This window comes from Pongo abelii, chromosome 1 (genome assembly GCF_028885655.2).
Source record: "Pongo abelii isolate AG06213 chromosome 1, NHGRI_mPonAbe1-v2.0_pri, whole genome shotgun sequence".
Taxonomy (NCBI): Eukaryota; Metazoa; Chordata; class Mammalia; order Primates; family Hominidae; genus Pongo; species Pongo abelii.
In genome coordinates this window covers 97,014,430-97,024,789 of record NC_071985.2, presented here as the reverse complement: position 1 = coordinate 97,024,789, position 10,360 = coordinate 97,014,430, and positions in this window count along the sequence as shown.

Sequence of the window (10,360 nt, the reverse complement as noted above, 5' to 3'; positions counted from 1 at the left end):
CACATGAAGGCTGGCCCGTGGCTGGAGCTCCTTAAGGGCTGTTTTCCTTCTTCCCCTGCTCTGCTCAGCACCAAAACAACTTTCCTTGAAGTCTTGTGGGTGGCAGGATGGGATTTCCTCTGGTTTTTAGCTTGAGTGTGTAACCTTTTGGGGTCTCAGCATCATGGGAGGGTCATCCATTTGTGTCCCCTCTTGGGGTGAGCACTGGACTTCCACTTCTGTCTTCCTCACTCCGCAAACCATCAAGATCAAAGCTCAGGTTTGGCTTGGCCTGGCCAATGACCTCAGGGCACCGGGGGCCCCAGTACAGATTCTGCTTTGACTTAGATTTTGACCTACTCATTTCTTACTGCCTTGTGGGCTCTTCAATGCTTTGAAAATATTTAATTCTATGCAGAATTTTTTGTTGTTTTTAGCTGAAGTGGGGACAGACCACCATATTACCAGAAACAGACATACTTTCATGTAATTTCTCTATTCTCTCCCTCACACCAGAGCCTGAGAAACTCCTCCCTGTTTTATAGGAAAAGAACCCAAAACCTAGAAGAGTGTGAGAGGGAAAAGAGGAAGGAGATTGACTCCCAGTCTGGCAAAGAAGCCTTCCTGCCCATGCAGGCAGCCAGAGCTCCAGTGACACCTTTGACCTCGCGCTTGGCCCCCAGCACCCAAGCCTTGCCTGTGCCATCCTCTCCTTGGAGACTCAGCCCTGTTGGGGAGGGAAGTGAGCAATAGAGGAGGGAAGGAAAAGAGGAGCTGTGATTAGCCCTGTTTTATAATAGGCTATATAGCCGTGTTTTATATGGGCTTTATAATAGAAGTATGGGGAGCAGGGGGCAGAGAACAAGAGACAGTCACGCAGCAGAAGTGGGGGCCAGAGTGCACCAGCAATTAATTCAGCTCTAGGTGGAGCTTTATTATTCCCACCTATGATATCTCAGCTCTGCCCCCAGCCACCTCCCTTAAGCAGCCTACCTCTGCTCTCGGGGCTTCATTTTACTCATCTGTCAGTGATGGAAGGTGATAATAGTAACTACCTCATAGGTTTGTGCGGGGTTTAAATAAGCTAATACATATAAAGTTCATAGAATAAATAGTGCCCAGCACATGGCAAGGGCTTGATAAATGTTAATCAAGAGATGGGTGAGGCTGGGTGCGGTGGCTCATGCCTACAATACCAGCAATTTGGGAGGCCAAGGCGAGCAGATCACCTGAGGTCAGGAGTTCGAGACCAGCCTGGCCAACATGGTGAAACCCCGTCTCTACTAAAAATACAAAAATTAGCTGGGCATGTTGGCACGCACCTGTAATCCTAGCTACTCAGGAGGCTGAGGCAGGAGAATTGCTTGAACCCGGGAGACGGAGGTTGCAGTGAGCTGAGATCGTGCCACTGCACTCCAGCCTGGGCAACAGAGCAAGACACCAGCTCAAAAAAAAAAAGAGAGAGAGAGAGAGAGATGGGTAACTTGCCCAGGGTCACGTAACTAGTGAGTGGCAGGCCTAGCAGGCATTCATTTTTCGTATAAATATTTAGAGGCTTTGGGGGTATAGCCATAAACAAAACAAAAGTCCCTGCTCCGTGGAGATGACAGTCTCTTGGGGAAAACAGACAATAACAAAATAGGTGCTTAATAGATTGCTGATATAAATGCTATGAAGAAAAATAGGACGGGCATGGTGGCTCAAGCCTGTAATCCCAGCAATTTGGGAGGCCAAGGCGGGCGGATCACGAGGTCAGGCGGTCGAGACCATCTTGGCTAACACGGTGAAACCCTGTCTCTACTAAAAATACAAAAAAAAATTAGCCGGGCACGGTGGCAGGCGCCTGTAATCCCAGCTACTCGGGAGGCTGAGGCAGGAGAATGGCATGAACCCGGGAGGCGGAGCTTGCAGTGAGCCGAGAGCACCACTACAGTCCGGCCTGGGCGAAAGAGCAAGACACCATCTCTTAAAAAAAAAAAAAAAGAAAAGAAAAGAAAAATAAAGCAGAGCTGGGAGAAAGAAGATGGTAGGGAGCGATGCACTTTATTAATATATGGGTGGTCAGGGAAGAGCCCAGCAGCCTGGCTCCTTGCCCTTGTCCTCATCCACCATCCCCTGGCATTTCTCAGCTTGGCAGACCTCTCTGGGATGCAGCACCTTGGTTTGTCCACTGGGAGAGAACTGGGAGAGACTCAGACTGAGACTGCGGGGAGGGCAGGAGCTCATTCTGAGAGGTGAGGCCTGAGGGGTGGGATGGGGGGACAGAGTGGTCAAGGTACAGGACTTTGAGGTTGGCGGACTGTCATGGAAAGAACCTCTAGGCTCTACCTTCCTCTTGCCACCTGCCCTCAAGCATGTTACATTCTTTACCTTGTTAGAGCCTTAATTTCCTTACCTCCAAAATGGGTTTGGAAGATTCCTACCTTAAGAATCCGACATGAAAGCGCTTTCTATCACTCACTGTCACTGTGGACAATGTCAGGGCAGAGGCCTCTGAGTCCAATTCAACAAACATGCAGTGAGTCACCTCAAGGGGGGCTGCAGGGAGGGCGGGAGGGGAGGGAGAGAACCAGCCTCTCCCCCTAACAGGTCACTTGGTCCTGCATCCTCCATGCAGGTAGAGGGGAGAGCTGTAACTTCCCTTCCCTTGCTTTCACAAACTCTTCTTGGGGTGATTGGACTCTCTGCCCTGCTGGAAGTTCTTCCCCAGCATCTCCCCTGAATCTCCCTTTCTGCAGTGGTTCCAAAAGCATCCCATATGAATCACCCCTCCAAGGCCTGGAGAGGGACCGTCCTCCTCCCACAACCCGTCCAGTGTCCACACACTCAATTCTTCATGCTCGGGCTGAGCCCAGGACCCTTGCTGCTCATCTTCCAGAGCTCCCCCGCTGCAGATGTGGAGCTGACTGCTGAGAAATGCACCATATTTGGAGGGCAAGGAGCTCTCTCCCCGTAGGGGCAGCGTGTGTGGATGCATGAAGGGTGAGAGCCGATGCTATCCAATCTGGCAGGACTTATTACAGCACTGACTCTCTCTCCCCTGCACCCATTCTCCCTGGCTCTGTCTCCCCAATATCACCACTATCACCATATGCCCTTGGAAACTGCACCGCCTCCCTGAAGGTCAGTGTCTGGTTCTGAACCTCGGGGAAGAACAAGATATATTGTCCTGAGCATCTGGATATTCCATATCCTTGTGCCAAAAGGGCCTGGGCCCCAGGGACAGGGTGAACCCACCCCAATCCCATAGCTCCATGGGACCAATGAATCTTGTCAAAATGATTAGCTTCCTTTCTCATCATCTGAGCCAAATATAGGGAAGTGTAGGAGGGGGTATTTGATGACTGGGACTGGTGTGGAGCCAGGAAGGCCTTTGCTACAGAATTGGGGACTGGGCCTGGGGAGATGGGAAGAGGATCTGAACTGAGATCAAAGAGGCCTGTGGACCTACTACTTAGACCTACTACTTCTTTTGACGGCCAAGTCAGTGACTGATTGTGACCAATTCCTAAATGAGAGCAGTGAGTCAGTGGAGAGATCAAGTGACCTAAAGACAAGGGCATGGGGGCCCTATTTCAGCCGGTCCCTTGTCTCAGAGCCCAGCTTTGCCTTCATTCTGTCCTTTCTTGGAGGGTTAATAGGCTGCCAGGGATTAATGCGAAAAAGCAAACACCAAAGTGGCAGTAGGGCAGGACGCAGGGTGAGGTATGTGTTCCTGAGGCTCTCCTCCGGCAGCAGCTCTAGGAGGAAGTGGGAGAGAACTGGCCCAACAAACTTTTGAACAGAGCTATTTCTAGACTCTCCTCCTCTGTGCCTCTGCACAGAGATTTGGGGAGAGGAAAGGGGATAAGGGAAGATTGCCGGAACCATCTGGGAAAGTTGTGTTTGTTAGTTTGTCAAACGCCCAGAAGGAAAGGAAATCAGCCTCTTTCAGAACGTGCCCAGCTCCAAGGGCAGCCAGCTGAGGCTAGTCTCCATCAGCCAAAACAGCCCCAGAACCTGAGCCAAGAGAAGCCAGGAATTGTTGTGAGCCTAAGGCCCAAAAGAAACCAGACTGCACTAATCCACCAGGAGCAAGTGGGCCTGCTTCCCCCAGTGACTCAGGATAGGGACACTGAGAGTCTGGATGCTGCTCATCCAGGTCCCCTTCACGTTCCACAAAGCCCCAGGCTTTGGAGATGGACATGGGAAGGGGAGGAAGGCCCGGACTGCCACCCTGGTGTCCACAGGGATGAGGACCTTTCTTAAGACATGGGTCAAGTCCTGACGCTACTCCTTATTTAACCTCTCCCAGCCTCTGTTTCCTCGTCTATGATGTGCAGAAACCAATAGCATAATTCTGCTCTCGCCCAGTTGCCCCGAGGATTAAATGAGATGACGCTTGAATAGGCCTAGCAGAGTGCCTAGCCAGAGGGAGAGCTCCACGAATGACAGATGCTGCTCCCTCTCAGTTTGCTCATCTGTAAAAATGGCCTAATGATAGCTCCTCTAGGGGTTACCATGAGGCTGAAATGACAGAGTGCATGAAAGGAACTCTGAGAACTGCTACAGAAATGTTAATTACCATCATCATGATTCCCTGACCTATCGTTTACTGGCTCCCTTTCCTACAGGATATTAGGAAGGTGGGCTTCTCTCTTTTTATTGCTATGAAAAGAGACCATGTATCATTGAGGGCCTGCCCCGCCTTGCCTCGCCAGCCCCAGATGTGCAGTTAAGGCAGAATCATAAGTGAGAACAAGCAATTGTCCCAGCGCCTTCTCACTTGGCCTTTTCTGTCTCTGGGGACCCTATCTGAGCTACTCTGTAAGTGGTTCTCAAAGATCAGTTTCCCAAGTAAGTAAAAAAACAATTCAGGCCAGGCGTGGGGGCTCACGCCTGTAATCCCAGCACTTTGGGAGGCCGTGGCGGGTGGATCACGAGGTCAGGAGATCGAGACCATCCTGGCTAACACGGTGAAGCCCCGTCTCTACTAAAAATACAAAAAATTAGCCGGGCATGGTGGCGGGCGCCTGTAGTCCCAGCTACCTGGGAGGCTGAGGCAGGAGAATGGCGTGAACCCTGGAGGCGGAGCTTGCAGTGAGCTGAGATGGCGCCACTGCACTACAGCCTGGGTGACAGAATAAGACTCCATCTCAAAAAAAAAATAAATTCAGGAAAACACTGTGCATTACTCATCCACTATCCATCCCCTCTTTCTTCATTATTAAGACCCATTTTTTTTCTTCTAAGATGTCAACGTGGTCAGCTAAAAACACTTGGTTACAGCTAAGACTAGTCAAATTATACAGTTAAAGCCAAAGATGTAAGTGGAAGTTTCTGGGGGAGGGCACTTCTATCATAATAAAAAGGCAAAGGCTCCTGTGGAAAAGGTATTTTGCACCTCACCCTTATTCTGTCTTCCAGCCTGGAACATGGACAATGAGGCCTGGAGGTATAGCAGCCATAGTGTGATCACAAAACAACAAGCCATGAGGAAAATAGTAGATGTCCTATATATTAAAGGGCCAAAAAATGAAAAGACACTGGATCTCAGATGGCATCTCCGGAACCCTGAATCAAAACTGACCATCCTACTCCAGACTTCTTGTATAAGACAACTGAAGCCACTAGCATTAGTCAGGTTTTCTGTAACTTATGGTTGAAAAAAAACCCTAACTAGTAGAGAATTTGATATCTTAAAGTGGAATCCTCAAGTAAAAGAATCTAAAATGTGGAGGCCAGGCGCAGTGGCTCACACCTGTCATCCCAGCACTTTGGGAGGCCGAGGTGGGTGGATCACAAGGTCAGGAGTTTGAGACCAGCCTGACCAACATGGTGAAACCCCATCTCTACTAAAAATACAAAAATTAGCCGGGCATGGTGGCGTGTGCCTGTAATCCCAGCTACTCAGGAGGCTGAGGCAGGAGAATCGCTTGAACCCAGGAGGTAGAGGTTGCAGTGAGCCAAGATCACGCCCCTGCACTCCAGCCTGGGCGACACAGTGAGACACTGTCTCAAAAAACAAAAAAAAAAAAAAGAATCTAAAATGTGAACTTGGCTAAGTAGAGGGAGGAAGGTAATGAAATATGATGACCCAATATGTCAGTCTGGAAAGTCAGGACCTTTGTTGTGAAATGACAAAATATTTGGTCAGACCCTGGCATATCTTGGAATATGGACCAAATAGAAACCTAGGTGTAGTAATAGAGGAAGTGGTAGAAAAAGTTTAGAAAGTTAGTGTGAACTTGTTCCTTGCATCTTTCATCAAAGACCTACAAGAGTAGGATGCCGCTATTACAAAAAAACTGAAACAGGTGTCATTGTCTTTGGGAGCAGGCAATGGGTGAAAGCCCGAAGGGTCTCTAGAAGATTATTTGTAATGATTTGAAGGACAGTGAGGAAATTGTTACCGGAGTCTAGAAAAGAGAGATCCTATTAGGTAATAGCAGAATGTCTGGCAACACTGTTGTCTGTGGTTACATGGAAAACAGAAAGGTACCTAATCAGTTTATGGATATGAGTAAGGAGATTTTTATGCAGAATACGAAAGTACCAATTGGCTTCTTCTGCCTGCCTATGATAAAATATGAGACTAGAAAGTTGAACTAGGCCGGGCACAGTGGCTCATGTCTGTAATTCCAGCACTTTGGGAGGCCAAGGTGTGCAGACCACGAGGTCAGGAGAGCGAGACCATCCTGGCCAACATGGTGAAACTCCGTCTGTACTGAAAATACAAAAAATTAGCTGAGCATTGTGGTGCATGCCTGTAGTCCTAGCTACTAGGGAGCCTGAGGCAGGAGAACCACCTGAACCCCAGAGGCAGAGGTTGCAGTGAGCCAAGATCGTGCCACTGCACTCCAGCCTGGCAACAGAGCAAGACTCCATCTCAAAAAGAAAAAATGTTGAACTAAAGAAGGAACTACTCACCCGGGAGGCAGAGGTTGCAGTGGGCCAAGATTGTACCACTGCACAGCCTGGGCAACAGAGTGAGACTCCACTAAAAAAAAAAAAAAAAAAACAGAAGTAACAAACTATTCAGCTTCTTAAAGAATTATAGAGGGCCCAGCACAGTCTTTCCAACCAGCAAATGACTCTCAAACTAATAAATGGCCTTGGGGCAAACATCAAATCCAGATCCCTAACAGTAAAAAGGATCTCAGGATAAAGATGAAGTAAGTCAAAGGTAAGACCTTGTAATGAGACCTCAAAAAGATTTAAAGGCAAGCTTCCTAGATCTTCTCAAATAAATAATACAATGTCTAATAATTCTAGAAGTGTGCCTCTTAGGCTCTTTCAGACTAGAAGGCTTTTAGGAATCTCAAGGGCATTTACTCCCAGCACCCTGACTCTCAGTCCAAGCTGGAGAGAGACCAATCTTAAAAAGATTTGTAGGTATGGCTTTGTCTATTAAGTGAATTATAAAGTGATGCACAGTGAGGCCACATTTTTACAGGAATTATATCATTTTGGACTAAAAGGGACCGAGATGGCTTAAAACCAGAAGAAGTTTTGAGTCTTCAACTTCAAATGGGCAAGAACTAGGCTGAGAAAGCTACTTAGCTATCAACACAGTTACTTCTTTTGGAAAATAGAGAGTTAACTCAGAAAATGAAGTCAAGAACCTAGAGGCCAAGAGCCAAGAAGAACCACTTACAGAGAGCAGAACTGGGCCCTAGTCAAGAATCTGGTGATATATGTCTGACTCAATTTTGGAATTGCTATGGACCAATGCACCAATTTGTGCCTCCAGTACACCACTACACCCTTAAGAATAGGAGTGTTTGTGGCAGTTATTAAAAAAAAAAAAAAAAAAACAGAGTCTCACTCTGTCACCCAGGCTGGAGCACAGTGGTATGATCTCAGCTCAGTGCAATCTCCACCTCCCAGGTTCAAGCGATGTTCCTGCCTCAGCCTCCTGAGTAGCTGGGATTACAGGCGCATGCCACCATACCAAGCTAATTTTTGTATTTTTAGTAGAGACGGGGTTTTGCCACTTTGGCCAGGCTGGTCTCAAACTCCTGAGCTCAAGTGATCTACCCACCTCAGCCTCCCAAAGTGCTGAGATTACAGGTGTGAGCCAATAAGCCTGGATGGCAGTTATCTATCTTTATCTCACCTGTGAACATCGACTATGTTCTTCACAGGACTTCAGGCCAAGAGGAACCACTTTTGAGGAGCCGTCCTGGAGGAACTGCACATGAGAAGCCTTGTTCATATCTCTGAGCCTGTCTCAGATAATAAGATCAGAGACATCAAATTTATGCCTTAATGAGATGAGACTTTGTGGGTCTTGGGAAGGAGATTAGTGTATTTTGCATATGGGAGGGATGTGAATTGAAGTTGCTAGAAGACAGACTGTGGTATTTAGTCTCCAAAGATGGTCACCGTCAATTTTATGCATGCTGCTCGTTACATTGAAAGATGTCTAGCCAGGCGCGGTGGCTCACGCCTGTCATCCCAGCACTTTGGGAGGCCGAGGCAGGCAGATCACGAGGTCAGGAGTTCAAGACCAGCCTGACCAACATGGTGAAACCCCATCTCTACTGAAAATACCAAAATTACCCAGGCATGGTGGTGCACGCCTGTAATCCCAGCTACTCAGGAGGCTGAGGCAGGAGAATCACTTGAACCCAGGAAGTGGAGGTTGCAGTGAGCCAAGATCACACCTCTGCACTCCAGCCTGGGCGACAGAGCAAGACTCCATCTCAAAAAAAAAAAAAGAGAGAGATGTCTAATTCTCCTCCTCCCCTTAATCTGAGCCAGACTTAATAATTTTTTTTTATCATTAGAATATAGCAGAAATTATGTCCTGGGATTTCTGAAATAAATCTTAAGAAATGCCAGGCACAGTGTCTCATATCTGTATTCCCAGCACTTTGGGAGACCAAGGCAGGTGGGACCCTTGAGTCCAGGAATTTGTGACCAGCCTGGGCAATATGGTGAAACACTGTCTCTACAAAAAATGCAAAAATTAACCAGGTATGGTGGCGTGTACCTGTAGTCCCAGCCACTTGGGAGGCTGAGGCAGGAGGATTGCTTGACCCTGGGAGGTGGAGGCTGCAGTGAGCCATTATTGCACCGCTGCACCCGGGCCTGAGTGACAGAATGAAACCCTGTCTCAAAAATAAATTAATTAATTTAATTAAAATTAAAATTAATAAATCTTAAGCCTACCAGCTTCCACGTAGGCCTCATGCAATGCTCACTTTGGGATTTGTCCTCTCAGGACCGTACTGCCATGCTCTAAGAAGCCCAAGCCACATAGAGAGGCCATGGTAAGCACTCCAGCTGGCAGTTCTAGCTGAGGTCCCAGCTCACATTCGGTATCAATTGCCATGCATGTTAAGCAAGCTACCGTAGATGTTGAGTTTGTTCAAACATTCAGATTACTCTAGCTCCGATTTCCACCTACATGGAAGACCCCACGTGAGAACCACCAACTAAGCCCAGTCTACCCGCAGAACCATAAAAGATAATAAATTTGTGCTCTCGCCCGGGCGCGATGGCTCACATCTGTAATCCCAGCACTTTAGAAGGCCGAGGCGGGCAGATCACCTGAGGTTAGGAATTCAAGACCAGCCTGACCAACATGGAGAAACCCGTCTCTACTAAAAATACAAAATTATCTGGGCATGGTGGTGCCTGCCTGTAATCCCAGCTACTCGGGAGGCTGAGGCAGGAGAATCACTTGAACCCGGGAGGTGGAGGTTGCAGTGAGCAGAGATCATGCCACTTCACTCCAGCCTGGGCAACAGAGCAAGACCTTGTCTCAAAAAAAAAAAAGAAAAAAAAAAAGAATGTACAATATAATATAGAATGTGTTGTATAGAATACAATACACTTGTTTTCTGAAAACAGGTGTACTGCCTGTCTTGGTCCATTTTGTATTGCTACAACAGAATACCACAGACTGGTATTCAAAACAAAACAGATATTTATTGGCTCACAATTCTGGAGGCCAGGAAGTCTAAGCTGGAGGGGGTAACACCTGGAGAAGGCCTTCTTGCTGCATCATCTACTGGTGGAAGGGCAAAGAGAGGTGGAAGGGCAAATAAAAGGTGGGGGGACAAATTCATCCTTCTATAAGGAACCTGCTCCTGTGATAACAGCATGAATCCATTCATTACAGCAGAGCCCTCATGGCCTAATCACCTGTTAATTACTGTTGCTTTGGAGATAAAGTTTCCAACACATGAACTTTGGGGAACACATTCAAACCATAGCACTGCCTATGGCCTGTATTCTTTTTTTTTTTTTTTGAGACACAGTCTTGCTCTGTTGCCCAGGCTGGAGTCCAGTGGCCCAATCTCAGCTCACTGCAACCTCCATCTCCCAGGTTCAAGCGATTCTCTTGCATCAGCCTCCCAAGTAGCTGGGAATACAGGCATGCACCACCACA